The 22,500-nt window shown below is 34.0% G+C and overlaps 1 protein-coding gene across 1 annotated transcript in view; it reads left to right on the plus strand.

Annotated features, from left to right (window-relative positions):
- Positions 1-22,500, plus strand: part of LOC145254635 (synaptotagmin-B-like) — a 768,196-nt gene that overhangs the window by 278,886 nt on the left and 466,810 nt on the right. The window lies entirely within an intron of this gene.

Genomic DNA, 22,500 nt, shown 5'->3' on the forward strand with positions numbered 1-22,500 from the left:
AGCGTATTTTCAGACACACGAGGAAATACGGGGAGTTGTTGGCCCTGATCACATAGAGTAGAATTAGCTGCAAAGTTCTTGGCAAAGAGTTTGGCTTTGTCTGATGCCGACGAGATTACTCCAGGTTCATTGATTATGACTGGGTTAGAGCACACACTTCTATTCTGGCTCCTGTTTGTTATTTGCCAAACTGGCGGGAACCAATTCGTTGTTATATTTTATATAAGATCTTTTTTTATATTCAAGTGATATCGAGCTTCTAAACAAAGCAACTTGGCATACACAAAGAGTGATACATAATTGAAAATTATATTTTATAAAACATACAGATACATACGTACACACACACACACACACACACACACACATATATATATATATATATATATATATATATATATATATATATATATATATATATATATATATATATAAGATTTAACGGTTGAAACACCAAACGAATGCAAAATTGATCTTAATAAACACTTTTAATAACAAGAACAAAAAAAAATTGAATTTTAAATTCTTATACTGTGTGGTTTTCACACTGTGGATTTGCTATTATTATTTGACCCAAGCGTTCGACCAAACTTAGACGCACTTACTGGATATTTAAACATCATTCACCCTCAATTTTCAACTTCTGAGGTCTAGCAGGTTTTATCTCCACCATCTCTCTTCCGGGACACATAAGAAGAAGAAGAAGAAGAAGAAGAAGAAGAAGAAGAAACCTGTCTGTACTTGCTGAAGAAGGCTATTTTATTAATCGAAAATAAAATAAGCAATTTATATTTTAATAAATAGAAAAGTTTATTAAAATCAATTTTGCACTCGTCTGGTCTTTCAGCCGTTAAATCTTAAATTCTAATATCGAGTGCTTTTCAAACAGTGGATGCATTACACACATACACATACACAATATATATATATATATATATATATATATATATATGTGTGTGTGTGTGTGTGTATGTGTGTGTGTGTGAATATATATATATGTATATATATATAATTGTTGTTTTTGGAAAAAGAAATTAAGTAGACTGCTCAATTATAAGGAAAATCTGAGCTAAGTATTGGCTGAACAGAGCTGGTGTGGGTATCTGAAACGGTCCTAATTATCGGGTTTGAAACCGACGGTATCAATGACTTGTCCCATCTAAAAACCTTTTGTAAACAAAATATAAATACGCGCTTATTTTAGGGTTTTCCTCATAATAATTAAATATAAAATTATAAAGACTATAAAAATTGTAAAAACTTTCTGTAAACAATATATATACATATATGCATACATATATATATAATATATATATTATATATATATATATATATAATATATATATATAATATGCTTGCATATGTATGCATTTTATATAAAATAAACTTTTATTTCCGTCTGCTTGTGGAAGTGTCTGCTGAATTCACTACTAATAAACTGAAATCATTAATAACCGTGGTATTTTTTCATATATTATATTGAAGAAGTTGCAAAAGATTGCGCATGCTGAAAAGAATGTTCAAAGTAGAGTTGTTTTTTTTACACAGTGATCACCACTTATCAAGGCCCGGAAGCCACTTAGGGATAAGGGTTATTGCAAGTACATTACGTTAGTGTGGAGATTTGATGAAGTGTTTACTAAAGGGGGTGGTTCATTAGGAATTTGTTTACATTGGACTTGAAGACATCCAAGTTGTAGTCCGGTGGGAAGCAGGCGGACGGAACAGAATTCAACAGGCGTGCAGTTCTAAGAAAGAAGCGTTGTTCATGGAATCCGCGTTTTGATTAAGGCACAGATATAGTGTGGGGGAAATTTTTCACAGTGGATTCAGCTAGACGGGTGTTTTTCGTGAAAGATTGGCGAGGGGGGACCAGAGATTGGAGTTCAGACGAGCACCTGCCATGGAAATAACGATAAAACAAGGATAGGCTCGCAACGTCTCTTCTGTGGGAGAGAGGTTGCAGGGTAGAGAAAAGGGCATCCCCCACTAAGCCACGAAGTCTATTTTGTACTCTGTTAGAGTTTCAACAGAAAAAAAAATCTACACACTTATTTTTCTCTTATTTTTTGTCAGTTGACAATATTGGATAACCCTGTTCATATTATATCAACATAATATGTTTCTATGTATACATATTAGTTTGCTTTTATATTTAAATCGTACTCACCTCATTTTGTTCGCAATTTTGAGTTTGTCTATTTTGATTTTTTTTTTAGAAAAATAGTATTTACACGTTACAGATATAAGCCATAAGTACATTTTTACTCTCATACCTATATTTAAATTCTTCTAATTGCCGCCTTTCAAGCGACGAAGTGTCCGTTTTCGATGTGTGCTCTTCTAGATAAATAAATGTTTTCCCATGCGTGAAAAGCGATAAGAATGTACACAGACTTCGAGACAAGAGTATAAACCGGCGGTACATTTCATACTTACATGCGGACATCGCATCTATGCAACCGACTAGCGTCATTGATCGGTTCATTTACTCTAAGATTGACCTTTAAGGTCACTTGATGTCTGAAAGACAGTGATTTGACTCCATCATGTTTAGAAAGACAATTATCTAACTCTGTTGCTCTATTTCAATCTCTACAACAAAGTTTGGGGTTCAATAATTGGTCCCCAGATGTTTTAGATTTTATGAAGTAATCTTCTGACGGCGGCTACAAACCAATCCGCACTGTGGCGAGACAGGATTTGGTTTTCTCGTTTGACTTTTTCAATATGTACAGCGAAATGATTTTACGCAAAGTTCAGAATGAAGACGCTATTAATCTAGGTGATCGTTACATCAACAATTTAAGATAAGGGGATGACACTGCCATCGTCGCAGACTCCAAAGACAAATTGCAACAAATACTTACAACAGCAACGAATAAAAAGTGAGAAGAAATGGCTGCAATTTAATCTTAAAAAGACAGAATGCATGGTTATCTCCAAAAAAGTGGAAGTGCCGTCCAGCTCGGTCGCAGTCGAGATTGAACTCACTACGCGAGTTTGTAGTTTAATTCAAATCGTTTCGGTTGTTGAATACTTGATGCTTCGCTAGGGCTATCAAGGGCATTTTTTTTTATGGTAACGCCATTACTTGACAGGGCGCCTACCATGGCTTAAAAGAGTCTCATCTACCATCAAGAGAAGGATAGACCGCGCTAGATTTTCAACCTGGTATTTTACCTCACGGTACATAAAGCGCCTCGCCTTACCAAATGGTCACCCATCTAGTACTGGCCAGGCTCAACGATATGGCGAGAACCGGTGTGTCCATGTAATTGTGTCGTACAGTACCAAAATGCAATACCAAATGTAAAGATGAGACCATTAGACAGATTGATACAATCAAATACCTGGGTTATAATATTACATCTTTTGGTAAGAGTGACAATCAAGAAAAGATTCGCGATGACAGAACTCCACCTTTCATAGCATGGAGTGCATCTTACAAAACAGAAACATGAAACTGGACACAAAAAAATCATAATCTTGAAGACGTGCATATGGTCAATTATGCTTTACGGTTGCGAATGTTGGACAGTATTGAAAACGGTTTGGAAACAGCGGATATATGATTTTTAAGGAGAATTCTACGAACGTCATTGTCAGAAAGGAAGAAAATCTAAAAAAAAAAAAACATTTGTAAGACAGAGTACAGCCGATCACTACTTAATATAGTACACGCCAGAGAGTCAAAGTTCTTCGCAATTGTAATCCGGGCGAACGGCTTGGAGAAAGTTAGATGTTTGAGCAAATCCCTTGGGAAAAGAGCAGAGGAAGAAAACAAAGTTCACTGAAAGTCTCAACAGCATCACATGAAACACGACTATAGATCTTATCAGAAAGACAGAATCCTTAGCAGAGTGGTGAGCCATGATCAGTTATGTCTTCAATAACAGACCTTATACCTGAAAAAGTCGATGACGCGCCTTATCCCCCCCCTTTGCATCCATGTAATGGTCAAAACGATTAAAAGGGATGCAAGCTGGAAGGTCAAGCGACTCAAGGTATCAGCACATACGCTAAAAACGAAAAAGAAAACGTACTAAGCAGCCTGGAATTTAGTAATTTGGGAGTCTCTAATTGTAGAAACAAAACAACAAATATTGTACAATCTTTAAAATTTCGGCGGTGGAAGGGAGATGATCCTCATATCGGCCTTTATTACAGTTGTCTCCCCTTTATCAACCAAATTTTTCTTTTCTCGCCGATTCGAAAGAATGACCAAAAATAAGACTGACTCACAGAGATACGAAAATATCTACGGAGCCTGTAACTTTTCCCTTTCTTTCACAAACAACAACCCGCATGCCTGATGAAGATCGAACGATAATCCGAAAGAAGCGTTGCACTAACAACACACAAGACGAGAACACTAGTTCGATCAATATAAGTAATATAAATAATGATAATTATTATAATATCTTCAATGTATCAATTTACGTTTAGCTTAAATAGTGATATTTGAGTGACCAATCAGGTCAGGTGCATATTTAAATGAAATTGAAATGGCATTTGTTTTATATTTAGAATATTATATTCTGGTACAGGTTTTGGACTGGGAAAATCACAACTATGTTCGTATTAGGTTATGGTTATGTAAGGGTTAGTTTAGTGCTAGTTTAGAGTTAACGATAGTTTAGTTTAGTGCTAGTTTAGAGTTAACGGTAGTTTAGTTTAGGGCTAGTTTAGAGTTTACGATAGTTAAGATTAGGTTAGTGCTAGTTTAGAATTAGCGATATTTTAAGTTCAGTTTAGTGCTAGTTTAGATTTAACGATAGTTAAGTTTAGTTTAATGCTAGTTTAGAGCTAGCAATAGTTTAAGTTTAAGTTAGTGTAATATTTATTTTAGATCCGTGTTAATTCAAGGTTAGTTTAGGGTTTGGTTGTTAACTAATAAGTAATAAGTTATGTTAAGGTTAGGATTTAGTCAGGGTTAGTTTTGAATCAGTTTAAGGTTAGTTTCGAGTTATAGATAACAACTAACATAGTTCGTTTTTGTCCAGTTTAAAACATATACCAGTAGTGAATATTGAAGTAATGATTTTTACGACGAAAAAGTATGATCATTGCTCTGGAGGTTAAAACTATGTTCAATAAACAAGCAACTTACATTAATGTTATTTTAATCAAGCGAAGTTTAGCACCCCCCCTCATAGTCAGCCAGGTCCCCAGGGGACGTCAAATCCTAGTGAAAATGAACAAACGGTGCAGTTTTAAGCCTTAACATATGTAAATCTGAGTTCTGCACTATGAAAAAAAAAGAAGTAACTAAGTCCATCATTTGCACTTCCCCATTTAGTCCCAGAAGTCTCCTTAAAATATTTAATTTGAGTTCAGCACCATGCACAACTGCTAAATAGACATACACAGAAATTTTTGAACAAATATGGTAAAATAATCCCAAAAGTGGAGTGCTTTTATTAGCCTCCAAAGAACTCCTGTGGCCCACCCAAGAATTATCGCGAAGTATAGACAAACAAAATTATATAGAAATCAGTTATTTTTTTTTTAACTTTGCAGAAAGTTTTATAAAAATCCAAGGCATCGATTATTCTAATAAGCACAAATGTGTCAATTTTAGCCATTTTGAACCCGAAAGGTATCCTTGGGCAGCAACCGGAATTTTCACGGAAAATCAATGCTGTTACATTTTTACTCATATTATGTTTAATGTTTGTGCAAAATTTCAAAAAAATTCTAAGGCATAGTTATTGAAAAAAGTGCGGACAGACGTACGAACGGATGGATAAGTATGAATTGACAGGTCTATGCTCCTTTTGTTGGGACCAAAACATTGTTTATATGGAAGACGTCCATTTTTTTTTTAATATAAACTCTGAGAGAAATACTAAAATTAACTTACACAGATTAACTTACACGGATTAACTTACACAGATTGATGAACGACACAACCGTGGAATTTCCACAGGCCTCGATAGGTGTGAAAGGTTGTAGGAAAGATCGTATTACAAGTATAGATGTCTGTAAAGATTGATGAGTTATATAGTTTGGCCGGTTGACCAGAGAACAAGGTCTTAATTGACAAAAGTTGGCTTCGAGCCTAAAATCTTTAGGGGGGGTCACCCTTGGAGGTCCCCTGCTAAAAATGAACTAGACTGTAAAGTGATGATAAATATTAGATTTGATTTGATTTGATTTGATTGCTTGTGAATAACAACAATCTGCTTTAGTAATTAAAGCCAGATTCTCTTTTAAAGATTACAAAGTTTTTGTTTCAAATAAGTGAAGATCTATATCTACGCAAAACGATATTTGTCCGTCCGTTCAACTGCATCTCACCCGATCTCTTCTCCAATTAAAAATTAAGTAAATATCAAGATTGTTTATAGATTAAAAAACAGAAATTGTAATCCCCCGCTTCCTAAGTGTTTTGTGAAGACGCCCACTAATTAACATAGGCGGGTGAGTGAGATATATAAAGGTATCAATCACCAATACCGGGGGAGTTCGGCAACGACCGACAAATAGGCAAGACGCCTATGTTGCCTCCAGTAAGACATACAACACGCCACCTACCGGAATATCAGACACAACATAAGTAAACTCAAGTACATTCTGGACTATTTTTATAATTCAATTTCTTTTTTAACCTTTAAACTTTTATTCATGGTGTTGTGTTTGGTTTGGTATTATGGCAGACTAACCTTTTTCAGATTATCCAAAATCATATCCTGTAATTTTGAAAAAAAAAACAAGTGTTTATGTTTAGATTTTTATATCCTAAACTATTTATTCATAAATGTTGGTCTTGTTAGTTTCTGTTACAGCGTATCAATGTTTTTGCGAATTATTTAATGCCGTATTCGACATTAAATTATCCAAATGTTTTTAAGTTGTGATCGGTCTAAGAAGTTATCTCTAAATATTGCTTTCCTGACGCTTGTATGATCCTTTAATGCAGTCGTTTTTAATCGTTGTTTTATCATTGGCTCTTTGGCTTTATACATTTCTCCATTTTATTTACCTCAAACAAAGCCCACTGGCACTATCCAGAAGGCTACTATCAGGGACATAAGTTGCAGGGATACTATGTACAGAATTGAGAAGCAAGATGTTTGTTCACATTACATTTGAATTTCTGCATGTCAGTGCAGTTGGAGAAGGAAACCCCCAGAAGTGAATTCCCATGTCTGGGGAAGAATCCATTGGAGTAGAACGTTAACTTATATCTAGGGGTCTCTGCTGTGTAGGGGTGGAACTTTGCTGCTTGTTAGATTTGTCGGGGGTATTTACGTCGAGCGGGTACATGGACTTGTAGTTCTTTGGTTCATCCACCATTAAAATACTTGTAAAACAGACAGAGGGATGCAATATTTCGTCGACGGGACAGAAGTTTAAGCTTGGATGACAGCTCAGGACCTATCAGGCTGGCAACTCTCTTTTGAACCTTATGCAGGAGTGAAAGACTAGTAGTAGCCCAAATGTGACAGCAATACTCCATACTTGGACGAATGATGGTCTTGTAAATATACAGAATATTTTCAGGCGTAAATAACCTTCTCGCACAGTAGAGAGTGGCACGCTTATTCGCAACAGCTTTGGCAATGCTCTCGATGTATTTGTTCCAACTCATGTTCCATGCGAACGTTAAGCCGAGGAGTTTGAACGAAGTACTTTCAGGTAATGTATCTTTAGCCATTGCTATTGGTGGTTGAGAAGGTTTATTGTAAGTAAACGAGCTTAGTTTTGGCAGCATTACATGTGACCACTCATTATTCTACCCATTCAGCTACAGATTGGTGTTTTTCCTCTAGTGTTGGCAGCATTGGACGTTACCATCTATTTTACTCTCATAGAAAAATATTCATAGCCAGCATAAAGTAACAGTAAAATAAGAAGATCATAAGTTTTTATGGTTTAGGTTTTGGTATAAAACTTGTATTAAATATTCATATCGCAAAAGTAAAGAAAACCAAACATTTTTTTCACGCTGCATCGGACATTTAAACCCCGTGTTTAATAAGAACATTTTTACACTATCATTCTTATCCTTTCCTCCATAATTGCTTCCCCGGTTTTATGCATTTCTCCATTTACCTCCTAGTCCCATACAAAAACATCATAGCCATCACAAACTGACAGAAGTACAATAAGTACTGTTGCCACATTTGGGCAGGAGCTGCTAGAAAGGACTTGTCCTGCCTTGATTGAGTTCAAAATAGACTTTGTAGCCTCGTAAGAAATGTGCTTTTCTCTTCCCTGCAACCTCTTTCTCACAGAAGAAATGTTGCGAGTTTGTCTCCGCTTTATCGTTATTTTCATAGCAAGTGCTCGACTGAGCTTTACATCTATGGTCCCCCTGACCAAACTTTCACAAGAAACAATCGTCTAGCTGAAAACACTATTAATAATTCTTCCCACTCTTTATCTGTGCCTAAACCTAAACGTAGATTCCATGAACAAAGCTTCTTTTTTAGAACTGCACGCCTGTGGAATTGTTTCCCGTTTTCCTGCTTTCCGGCTGACTACAATATAGTTGTCTTCAAGTCCAACGTAAACAAGTTCTTGATGAGCCGTTCGACTTAAGTTTACAAATTTACCGAATTCCCATTACTAACGATTACTATATTGTCCAATTTACTAATGTACACTCTTAACCCTTATCCTCGAGTGGTCTCTGGGCCTTGACAAGTGGTGATGCCTATGTAAAAAAGGGTCAAAATAAGCTATTTATAATTTATTCATTTATTTATTGTGGATTATTATCCTCATCTTTTAGTTGTTTTTCACGACGTTTAGGCAAACTATTCGCTTGCTCTTCATTACATCGCCCTACGCGGCCAGTGACGCAGTGGATGAAAACTTGAATCTCTGCAGTTCTAGGTGAGCATTGTCTAGAGATAACGGTTTCAATCCTTCTCAAAGCCGGTCAGAGGTTTAGTTGGCCAAAATTTGGTGAAACGTCAACAACTATGGAAAGCAGTAATTGCTGAGGATGCAGTGAAGTGATTCGGATGTCCTATCCTGTCGCAGTTACCAGCTGACGAAGGCCAAACGAATAGTAGACCGAAACGTCGTGAAACAACACCGAAAAGAGTAGGCTAATAGTCCGCAATAAATAATACATATTTCTCATTTCAATAATGAAGTCCAATTTAATAAATAAGCTTTTTATTATTATTTCATTATTGAGATGAGTATTATTTATTAATTTATTATCCTCATCTTTTCTTAGTTGTTTCACGACGTTTCGGCTAACTATTCCTCCGGCCTTCGTCAGTTGGTTCCAGGTGAGAATTGTCTGAAGATAGCGGTTTCAATCCAATCCAATGCCGGCCAGAAGCTTACTTGGCCAAAAACGTGGTGAGACGACAACTACGGAATACAGTAATTGCAGTAGATGCAGTTAGGAGGTTCGGAGTTCTTGTTCCGTCGCGGTTACCACCTGACGAAGGCCTGAGCAATAGCTGGCCGAAACGTCGTAAAACAACTAAGATGGGGATACTAGTCTGCAATAAATAAATTAATAAGTTTTTTTTTATTCTTTAGGAATTTGCGTTTCACATCACAAAAATAAAGAAAATCAAACGTTTCTACATATAAAATTATAAAGTTTATTTTTATTACAAAAAACAAAACAAAAAAAAACATCAGAAGCATTATTAGCGGGAACACTGCTGATGCATTGAGTCCATCAGTTTATTTATGCAAAGATCTATTTTTGACAATGTGACCCTTATATCATCGGCTTTCCTGCGGTTTCTGACCTTTGTCTTTATTATTATTGAACTTGAAAACCATGATTCTCACCAAACGCCAAGGCTTCTCCACACCATCCAAACAACGAGGTCCTGGATATGACCTTAAACTATATCCGATGGTGAGGCCCCAGCTTGAGGGCTTTGCGAAGCGTGAAGCCACTCTTTAATTGTCATTGCTCCCAGGTCCACTCTGACTCGGAGTGGTAGTACCTGTTAGGGTCCCAACTATGGGTTAAATAGAAACCGACTTGAAAAAAATATATATATTCTATTAAAAAGTTTTTCTTCAAAATTACTGGATTCGGCATTGAAAAGGGTTGATATGCCGTAAAACAAAAACAACCAACCAAACGACTAATTCATGACATGACACAATCTGAATAGAAATAATTATTTTTCACGTACTTCAATTATTTACCCCCGACTATATAATTTTGTCTACTAGGGGTAAATTTACCTCTTGTTGAGACTTTCTGCTCTAAGTATTTATGAAATCCTAGTTTGATTGAAAGACTTTAAATTATTAAAGCGAACATTTTTCAAATAAAGAAACAGAATTTTGTAAATGAAGAACATGAAAACCGAAGTACGTGTGTCCTTAAATACGTTTATAGGTACTTTTATTGATAGTAGACAAATGGAACTCTGGTCTTTTTCGCAGTAATCTCCTCCGGCTGCAATGCACTTGTTGTACCGTTCCAATAATGTTTGGTAAACTCGATGGAAGTCCTGCTGTGTGAGTGTGCCGAAGACCCTTTTCACCGCAGCTTTTATCAGTTGTCTCATAACGGCAGCTTCTAAGATTTTCCTTGAGCTTAGGGAATAACCAAAAGACATAAGGGGAGCAGGCTCTGGAGTGTAGAGAGAGTGAGAAACTATCTTGACGCCCATCTTGGTCAAATAGTCTGTGACAACGATAGAGCACCCGTGGGACAAATTTCGCGCAAAACTTCCACACCTCCAGTTCGTCGATAATAATCATGTATACAGTTTCCAGACTTACATCAAGCTCTGCATTTATTGTCTCTATAAACACATGGCAGTTCTTATCTATGAAATTCTTTATTTGGCCAATCAACTCTGGTTTTCTGACTTTCTACTCTCACATGCAAGCTGTACCATAACATTTTAGCCGTTCCTGACAGGCAACAACAACAATATTATTATTATTATTATTATTATTATTATTATTATTATTATTATTATTATTATTAACAATAACAATAACAATAATAATAATAATAATAATAATAATAATAATAATAATAATAATAATAATAACAACAACAACTAGTAGAACCCGTGGAAATTCCACTAAACTAAAAAAAAAAATAATAATTTAAAATATCACATTTCTTAAATTAAATTAGATGTAACATATAAAACATTGTTTTTTTTTCTGAATACTTTTCTGAATATAAATTATAAAGGAGCAGATATCAATTCACTTGCACATTTTTTTTAATTTAAAAAGAATCAATAATAAACAAAAACTTACAGTCTCCTCTAAACGTGACTTTTTTAAAATATAAAATAAAATAGCCACTTTAAAAGCAGACAAGAGAATAAAAAATAATGAGCTATGAAAAAAAGAAAAAAGAAAAGGAAAGAACATTTCTATATTCTATAATGTCACTTAACCCCCCACCCCTTCCTTCAGGATTTAACTTTTTTATGTTACTTATTAAAAATATCTGCTCAGTTCGTTCAGTTAAGAACCAGACTTTCACCTGGAAATACAGGCTTCGTTATGGTACCTGAAGAAGACTTGTAGTCCGGGAAGATCACTTGTCTGAAACATTAGCATGTTCCGTGTAGCAACTATGTAACATTTGCTTTTATGAATAAAAATATTTTATTTGGATCTTTTTTATATAGCACTCTAAATAACCTTGTTGTAATTCACGAGTTCTCCCTTCTGGATTGCTTTAACTTGGTATATATATATATATATATATATATATATATATATATATATATATATATATATATATATATATATATATACATGCATACATATATATATATATATATATATATATATATATATACATATAAATACATATATATATATATATATATACATATAAATACATATATATAATATATGTATGTATATATATATATATATATATATATATATATATATATATATATATATATATATATATATACTAGCCCGGGTATTTGGAGATTTATGCTGAGCAAAAAAAAAAGTGGTCAATATTTTTAACTTTAACTCCTTAAAATTTATTGCTTTGGGCTCAAGTTACTAAGTTAGATCCATGTCCAATGAACCTATATCAAAAATTTCAAGTGTTTCAAAATTGTCGGAGGAGTTTGGTAGAGTTCTCAAAGGTCAAATCATTGGAACTTGACCCCTTAATCACGAAATTTCTTGCCTAAAACCGATCACATCGATTTCCCCAAATTTCAGTACCCTGTAATTCAAATTTCGAGTCTGTAGACTTAAAATTGACAGAGATATTGCGCAGGAAAAGGTACACACACAGACACTTTCACAGATATATAGATTCATACATACATATATTCACGAGTTCTCCCTTCTGAATACCTTTAACTTGGTATATATATATTATATATATATATATGTATATATATAGATATATAAATTCCCGTTCACATACACCTTACAAGATAAAGCTAGAACCCAGAATTAGATAGAATCGAGCAATTGCATCGACAACGGACAACGCCAGACCCAAAGTGGGCTTCGATGTACTGCATCTCATCAGTGACGTGCTCCGATATAGGCGCGAACCCAGGTCGTCGCACTCATGAGGTGTGCAATACTGACGACCTAACGATATGGGCCATGGCGCAATCTATTGACTATGCCTCGATTTTTTTAAATTCTTATATTTTCATCCAGTTCTACATACTATGATGTGACAAGCAACGCGTCATATACAACTAAGATAGTTACTGCTGGTATGCAGGCGGTAGATATCACATCTACAAACATTAACTGAAATTAGCCGACTCCCCAGACACGATTACGGAACAACCTTATTTGTTGAGGGACATCACGTCCCTACGAAGGATGACCCGCTTTTTTCTACATATATTAGACATTAAGAGGAGATTATAAATAGATATATAAATTCCCGTTCACATACACCTTACAAGATAAACCTAGAACCCAGAATTGTGAACGGGAATTTATATATCTATCTATAATCTCCTCTTAATGTCTATATATATATATATATATATATATATATATATATATATATATATATATATATATATATATATATTGCAATATAACACTACGGTTGCAGGTAATACTGGTTATAATAACCATGTTTCTGTTATTGAGATAAGTCGTCATATTGCAAAAGCACTGGTCACAATAACCCTGTTGCTGTGCTGGTACTTTTAAAGCATGTGATTTTAATTTAGATGCCAAGTATGTGTGCAAGTCGCTGCATTATGAACCTCTTGAGGCCGACCATTGTGGTAGTGATTGTGGTGGTGGGGGGGACGGGTCACTGCAGCGACAATGTTAAGCTTGCAATGCGGTAACCCAGCCACATGCTTGCTTGGTGAATCAGCAAAGGGTGTATGTGCAGCAGAATCTAACGCAGGCAAGAAATGGCGGCAATCATTGCATCTAATACACTTATGATAAAATGTGTCACATCTGTGATATGGTCGGTTAAAACTCAGGTCTTAAAAAATCATATTCACGCTTCGCATTTTGATACACACACATACAAACACATATGTACGTGAATGTAGATACATATAGATATATGCACATACATATACACATGGTGACCCCCCCCCAAACGGGCGTCAACTCTAATTAGGCCCCGTTTCTTAGTGTTTTGTCCGAATGAAATGAAACTTTGGTCATAGCTAGTTTATTATATTCAAAACATCACGTCAAAAGACTAGGGTCTTTGGCCTTTTTTTTTCTCCGTTCTACAGCATATGTTCTAGATATACTTACTATGTTTTTTGTTTTTTGGGGGTCACCCTGTATCTATACATATATATGTATATGTTTATATATATACACAATATATACACGTATATATATATATATATATATATATATATATATACACAATATAGATGTATATATACACGTGTGTGTATATATACATGCATATATATATGTGTGTGTATATACATATATATATATATATATATATATATATATATGGAGAGAGAACTAAAAAAGGAACAAACACAGTTATATAGTAATCAACGTTTCGTTTTTATTTCGAGACTTCCTCTGGATGAATGAAATTATCAAGGATTAACTCTAGTACAAACATTTGAAAAAATATGTTTAATGAATTGTATGACTCTGTTCCATTTCAGAAACAGAAAAAGTTGTTGGAAATTTAAAAAAGCGAGGGGGCATAGCGTTGTGAAAGACATGACGAGTTTTTTTAATGACGTCATATAATATGTAATTGATTTTGTTGTTGTTCCTTTTTATGAAACGGATTTTTAATTTAATTACTATTTGATTTTTAAAGTTTAAATTATCAATCACATTACTAAATATATATGTATATATATATATATATATATATATATATATATATATATATATATATATATATATATACTAGTAAAGCACTTTTGCCAACGATGAACAATGGCTGAACATGGACCTCCAGAGCGCACTATGCCCTACGAGATTTTTCCAAGTAAAGCCTTCTATTTGTTTTTGTAACACTAAAATTGCAAACAACGCCTTAAATTACTAGACGCCATACTTATCAATAAACAATAATCCCTTTTTAATTGGATCTTATTTAGCACCGGGAAAATATACAAACAATACATGATAACAACAAAATAAAAAATAAACTATAAAACAAGAAAATCGAAATTAAAAAATAAAATTATTAACTCTTAACTACCTTTCACACGCCTTTATAACCAATAATGTATATATATATATATATATATATATATATATATATATATATATATATATATATATAATAAGTAATGTGATTGATAATTTAAAATTTGAAAATCAAATTATAATTAAATTAAAAATCCGTTTCATAAGAAGGAACAACAACAAAATCAATTATCTGTACGATCGTTTCGGAAAACAATGCTTTTTATTGTGGTAGACATCAAGTTACGTACAATAATTACATATAGTTTTTTAATAAGCAAGGTCTCCTCGTCAGCAAATTTTGAAGGGTTTTTATTGAATTTAAAAGACACCATAAATAAACCTAGCATTAAAAGTGAGGCAGATGAATCTGAAAATATTGAAATAAAAGGTCTGGATTTAGAATTTATAAGAAAAAAATATATATATTATTTTTAGAATATTCTATATATATTATTCACTGACACGTGTTTCGTCGTCTACGACTCATCAGAGTGGCTGAATCAAGCGAGATTCGAAATCGGGAACCCGTGGTAACGAGCCTAAACCTCTTACCACTGACCCATCTCGCACGACTGTCTGGGTATATCGCGATTTACTTAGATGTTTTTTTGTTTTGGTTTTAGCGATATGTTTGGAACGAATTCAATTATTTACGAAAGTGCATTTTTACCTAAATGCAAGTTCTCCCTTTAACCAAGCCGGTATCCCCACATAGGCTGCGTTATATATATATTATTTTTAAAATATAAGTATCTACCGGGTTCGAATCTATCGACTGGTGTTAATCGTGACACCCTGCAATGAAGATTCCCGAATGATGAAGCACTAGTGTCTGTAGGTATTAAATTATTATAGTATATATATAAATATATATAAATATATATATATATATATATATATATATATATATATATATATGGTTACTTTATTTAATCACATAAATTAATATAAGAACATATTTTGATGCGTAGGTTTTTCAGTATTTACTTCAACAGTGCTCAATACATAGGTAGAGCTAGGTAGTAAGTTATGAAAATATATATGGCGTCTAATTATTAAGCTTAATTACTATATATATTTTCATAACTTACTATATATATATATATATGTATATATATATGTATATATATATATATTTATATAAATAATTTTCGTTTCTATTGATCTGTTGATAATATAACGTTCTTTTATTCCTCATTTTTAATTTAGTTTAATTATTTAATTACTCCTCTTAATCGGGTAGAGCTTTTACTCTCTTGGTAGATTTTCCTTATTAAAGATTACCCTTTTCAGTTTCATTTCTTTTTATATCTATTTATTTATTTAGATATAATTTATATCTATCTATTCATATCTATTTCTCTCTTTTTTATATTTATTTATTTAGATATGATTTATATCTATCTATTTATCTCTATTTCTCTCTATCTATCTATCTCTTTCCCCCTCTCTCTGTATATATATATATATATATATATATATATATATATATATATATATATATGATTAGTTTTTTTTGGAAAAAGAATTCCAGCAGAGTGCTCAATTAAAAGGAAAATCCAACTTTTAAGAGCGTATTTATATGTTGTGTAAAGAAAGTTATTAGTTGAGACAGATCATTTGTACCGTCGGTTTCAAGCCCGATAATAAGGCCCGTTTAAGGCATCCTTATCAAGCTCTCTTCAGCCAATATTCGTCTCTGTAACGTCTTTTTAGAGACGAATATTGGCTGAAGAGAGCTTGATAAGGATACCTTAAACGGGCCTTATTATCGGGCTTGAAACCTACGGTACCAATGATCTGTCTCAACTAATAACTTTCTGTACACAATATATATATATATATATATATATATATATATATATATATATATATATTGTGTACAGAAAGATATTAGTTGAGACTAATATCTTTCGGGTTTCAAGCCCGATAATAACTGTGTTGCAGGGTGTTACGATTAACACCAGTCGATAGATTCGAACCCGGCGACACAAGCCATATCTGGCTTGATTAGCAAGTACCGTACCCATTCGGCTACCGTTAACCGCGTGAAATAGCGTTGAAATTTAAACATTTTATTTTAAAATGTTTTACGTCAGTCAAAGTGATCTAAACATTATAGTTAAAGTGCGAGTGTGTAAATATATATATATATATATATATACATATATATATATATTTACACACTCGTACTTTAACTATAAATAAACACCTGAACCATACAAGAGTAAATATTGTGTGTAATGTAGGTAGCGAGTTTAACTATGAACGTATATCATATTATAACGCTTATTATTGTAGATTATTTCAACTTCGGAGGTCATGTAAGTGTTTTTAATAACATGATCTATACTATTTTGCATTTCGCATTTTTTTTTTTTTTTTTTACAAAGGCATCACCACATTATCAAGGCCCAGAGGCCACTCAAGGATAAGGGTTAAAGAGTGTACAGTAGAAGTTGGTCAATATAGTAATCATTAGTAATGAAAATTTGGTAAATTTAATAACTTATATGGAACGGCTCATCAAGAACTTATTTACCTTAGACTTGAACACAACCATATTGTAGTCAGCCGGAAAGCAGGAAAACGGAAGACAATTCCACAGGCGTGCAGTTCTAAGAAAGAAGCTTTGTTCATGGAATCTATGTTTAGGTTTAGGCACAGATAAAAAGTGGGGGAAATTATTGATAGTGTTTACAGCTAGACGAGTGTTTCTTGTGAAAGTTTGACGAGGGGGGACCATAGATTGAAGCTCAGTTGAACACTTTCCATGAAAATAACGATACATCAGAGACAAACTCGCAACATCTCTTCTGTGAGATAGAGGTTGTAAGGAGGAGAAAAGGACATCTCCTACGAGGCTACGAAGTCTATTTTGAACTCTATCAAGGCAGGACAAGTCCTTTCTAGCAGCTCCTGCCCAGATGTGGCAACAGTATTCCATCCTTGTTTTACCTTTATAAATCAATTTCTTTGTATTTTTTTTCTCATTTCAAGATCATTTAGTTCCTATCAGAATTTCTATCATTTCCTTTGTTAACTATTCTTTCGTTATTTTACATTTTCATTGGAATTATTTCAGAAAAAAAGTAAACCGCATTTTCTTGCTTTTTGAACTACCAACAAATTTTGACCTTTTTTTTTTTGCCTTTTTCGATGCATTTTCTGCGTACCTTCAAATGCTCCAACTAACAAGAGTAGATCGATTTGTCTGTCGCAGTAACATTTGAATGCTGGACAGATTCATTTTCCAATAGGTATGTTCACGTACCTAAAATAATATAAAACAACAATCTGTCACGTTTAGATCGGAAGGTTATTTGTGAGGCTCTCTCACAGTTTATGTAGAAATAACATGTCCGTTTATACTGAAATGTATAGATATGAAATAATATTTTCATTGTCTGTCCGATTTAAATTTGAAATAGGATTTTTATTTGTCTGTCAGATGTACGTTTGATGTACGTTTGAAATAACATTTATATTGGTTATTCTTTACCTGAGAGTAACCGTTTTTTGTTTGTTTGTAGGTGTCTGGTAAGCAAAAACCAAAAAAACAGTTGTAGTAGGTAGGCAGGTTCGAACTGGTGGCGGAAAGGTGGAAAAGAAAGTGGAGGTATATGTAACAGTGTTAGTTGAGCAAAGAAAAAAAAAAGAAGGAAAATTGCCAGCGCAAAAAAAAAAAAAAAAAAAATAGTAGTAGTACCGATGTACAATATCTGCCCACGGGACAGAGTTAGACACCAGGGTAGTTTTATAACGTGGACAAAAGGTACAAAAATAAAAAAAGAAAATTGCCTATGTCGTGAAGGATAGTTCCTCCACTGAAAGAGAACAATAAATGGAAGTGCAGCATCTGAACAACAGATACAACACTTTGATCTTAGTCAAGAGGCCAAAAGGGTAGCATGGTAGAACCCTCAACGCGAAGGAGGAAAGGAGCATGAAAAATAAAAAAACAAACAAAAAAACGCGTTAGCTGTTGCGCCCATCGCACAACCCGAAGAGAAGTAGGTTTTTATTAAGGCTGGATTATAGAAGTAGGTTTTTATTAAGGCTGGATTATCGAAAAGAGGTCATGTCTTTCGAAAATATCGGCGAAAAAAGCGACCCCTCCCTGTAGAAATGTGCCCAGTTGAGGATGAATCAATTAATGTTTCTTGCCGATTGTTCGATATATGTCGTCCAAAGGGTCGAGCTTAAAAATAATACCAATCTTGTGAAAATCCGTCGCCTCTGTCTTAGCGAGACACACAAACATACATGCGTACATAAATACATACAAACATACATACATACATAAATACATACAAACATACATACATACATACATACATAAATACATGCATGCATGCATGCATACCTTAAACAGACAAGTGACATTTATATTATAGATAACGTCTAAACAAAAACTTATTTCTATTAGATTTGCAAACAATAATGCAGCATTCAGCTGGGAAGCAGCCCGACAGTATTGTGTACCACAAACTGAATATGCTAGTAATGAAACTCTTCCTATGGAATTTTCGTTTAGTTTTACGAATAGAATGATAGTGAGGAACAAATTTTGACAGTCGTTGTAGTTAGACAATTATTTGTTGCGAACGTTTAGCAGGGCGGACCATAGGTTAAAACTCACTTAAACACCTATCATAAAAGTAACAATATAACAGAGAGTGACACGCAATCTGTCTTCGTTAGAAAGAGGAAATAGGGGCAAAAATATTCATAGGCCCCTAAATTTCGAAGGCAGTTTGTACCATGTCAAGGCAGGAAAGTAGACGCTTAGGAGCTCCTCCCAAGATATGGCAACCGTACTCCATTTAGGACGTATTTGCCTCTTGTACAAGCAAAGAATTGCGTCTAGGTGGAAATACGTTCTGGAGAGGTAGAATGATCCAATAATTTTCTCACTGATTTTGACAACGTCAAAATGTTATGTCTTTCATTACACGTCAGGGGTGAAAGGCAAACAGAAGTTTGTCAAAATAGGATGCTTCCACAAGAGGATACCCGCTCAATTCAACTCGGGCCAAACTAGGGGTTTTGGGCGTTTAAGTCCGAAATAGATTTTTATTGGTCTGTCGGATTTAATATTTGGAATTGCGTTCTATTTTCTGCCTTATTTTGAAATAGTATTTTCATTGGTCTATTAGTTTTAAATAGGGTTTTCATTTGTCTATTAAGGTAAAATATTTTTTTTCATCGGTGTATTAGGTTGAAATAGTGTTTTCATTGGTCTATAAGTTTGAGATAGTCTTTTCATCATACTATTAGTTTGAAATAATCTTTTCATTGGATAATAAGTTTGAAATAGTGTTTTCATTGGTCTATTAGGTTGAAAATGCTTTTGATTGGTCTATTAGTTTGAAATATTCTTTTCATTGCTCTATGAAATTGAAATAGTCTTTGGATTGGTCTATCAGTTTGAAATAGTATTTTCATTGGTCTATACGTTTGAAATAGTCTTTTCGTTTGTCGATTTGTTTGAAATAGTCTTTTAATTAGCCGAATAGTTGTGAATAGTTTTTTCGTTGGTCTGCTTGTTTGAAATAGTCTTCTCGTTGGTCTATTACACTAAGTTTTGAAATATATCTTTTGTTGATCAGGAAAGCTTTAATTAAAAACAAATTATCGTCCGTCTGGAACGCTTAAGTTTTAAATTGCATTTTCGTCAGACAACCATGCTGAAGTTTTATACACGCCTTTTAGTCATTGCATTAAATTAATTGTAAGTAAACGCAACACATTAACGAAATTGCTTTTCGAAGTAACAAGTAATTTCGATAATCTGGCGGCTTTAAGTATCACATTTTTCTAAGATTTTCAAGTTTTAAATATGATTTTCCGCGGACTTTCACGTGTAAGTTGGAAATTACAGTTAGTCTGTCATGCTAAAGTTTGGGATTACATTTTTTTTTAGGTTTTCTCGTTTAAATTTTTGAATAAGATTTTCGCCCATTTGAAATGCTATAGGGTGACATGTAATTTTTATTAGTCTATGGAAGTTTAGTTTGAAATGATAAATTTATTAGTCTGTCATGCTCAAGTTTAAAATTGTATTTTCTCCAATCTCTCATGATTATGCAGTTTTGTTCAACGAAAGTTTAGACTAACTGAATTCTCGCCAATCTTTAACGTTTAGATTAAGAATTACATTTTCGTCAGATTTTTTTTCATTTTCACCCCCCCCCCCAAAATAAAATGCACCGTGCTACTTTGATGTAAAGACTATAATCTGGGATATAATTTTCAGGTACAATATATAGGGATTTTAGCAGCAAGATGTCTGGTTACATTACACTTGAACTTCTGCATGTCAGCAAGTCAGTGAATCAGTAATCCGCAAAGGAATTCCAAAGTTTAGTAGTCATAGGGAAGAAACTATTAAATTAGAATGTTTTCTTACACCTAGGGATTTCTACTGTGTAGGGGTGAGATTTTGCTGCTTGTCAGGTTTGTCGAGAATAATTTACGTCGAAGAGGTACAAGCACCCACCATTAAAATACTTGTAAAACAGGCAGAGGGATGCAACATTTCGTCGATGGAATAAAAGCTGAACCCTAGGTGACAGTGCGGGACCTATTAGGCTGGCGAATCTTTTTTGAACCCAGTATAAGAGTGAGAAGCTAGCAACAGATATGCCAGCCAAAATGCGGCAACAATACTCCATACATACGCGTCTTTCACGCCAAATTTTATAAAAATACCGTTTTTATTACAAATCGCGCAGATTAAATAAACGCATCTCAATAACACCATGCATTGTACTTTTTATAACAAAGTTCCATTTTATAATAAACCCCGCCATTTTTTTTTTCGTTACAATAATTGTTTTGCCTTGCAAGCTCATGGCGATTGTCAGCTGTTGTTGAACCGTTCGAAAATCGACTATTAATTCGCGAACTCAGTAGAAAAAAAAGGGAGCAGCTTCAATTTGAACAATGCTACGAAACCGAAATCGATTAGATAATCTCATTTATGCAACAATTCACCGAGGCTTTTCTCTTAAATAATTTATCATCGCGAATCAAGCGATGCTGTAGCCTGTCAATACTCGATCACGTAAATGTACCTCGAACACTGTTTTCCCGCCTTATTAAAATGTGATGACCGTTACATGCTTGCCAGTTAATTCATTAACCTTTTAGATTATTGAACAGCATTGCTATTTCAACACTTCAGTGTGCCTGCTTATTATAATAAACATACATTTCCTTAAAAGCAATAAACTATCTCTAAACTATTTTAAAATCCATTTATTCCGAATTTCAACTTTAATAAATGATCACCACGAAAGCTAAAAGTAGGTTAAAGAAATTAAAACCGTATCGCACACATAGTTTCCAGCACTCACAATGCCATCTAAAATATAAATCTGAACTGTTTGTTTAAATGTATGTTTGTATGTATGTATGTATGTATGTATGTATGCATGCATGCATGCATGTATGTATGTATGCATGTATGTATGCCTAAAACTATGTCAGGTCATGTCATGTGCTACTGGTACCATGTAACCCAGTACTACCTGCCTCATGGTCGGGTCACCGGCGACTAAACTGGTTCCCCCACCAGACTTGTTTGGTGAGGAGGGCGGCTAGTCTCCCTGAAGGATTAAAAAAAAGACCTTCCAAAGGGCGAATGAACTCTTTTTCTGGGTCAACGGCCAACTAGCACCGTGTATATTTGTGTGTGTGTATATGTGTAGTGGGGTGGAGAGGTCTCCCGTAAGCCGTGGTGAAGGCAACCTTTCTAGGAGAAGCAAATCTCTGATTTAAAAAAAACCATAAAGCGGAAGACCATTACCCGCATTAAGCTGGTCTGCAGTTTAATTTGTTGCTGGCTATCTTGCTCTTGCTTGTTGCTGGATC

The sequence above is a fragment of the Euprymna scolopes genome, chromosome 30 (assembly GCF_053919585.1).
Source record: "Euprymna scolopes isolate OS-2025 chromosome 30, ASM5391958v1, whole genome shotgun sequence".
Lineage (NCBI taxonomy): Eukaryota > Metazoa > Mollusca > Cephalopoda > Sepiida > Sepiolidae > Euprymna > Euprymna scolopes.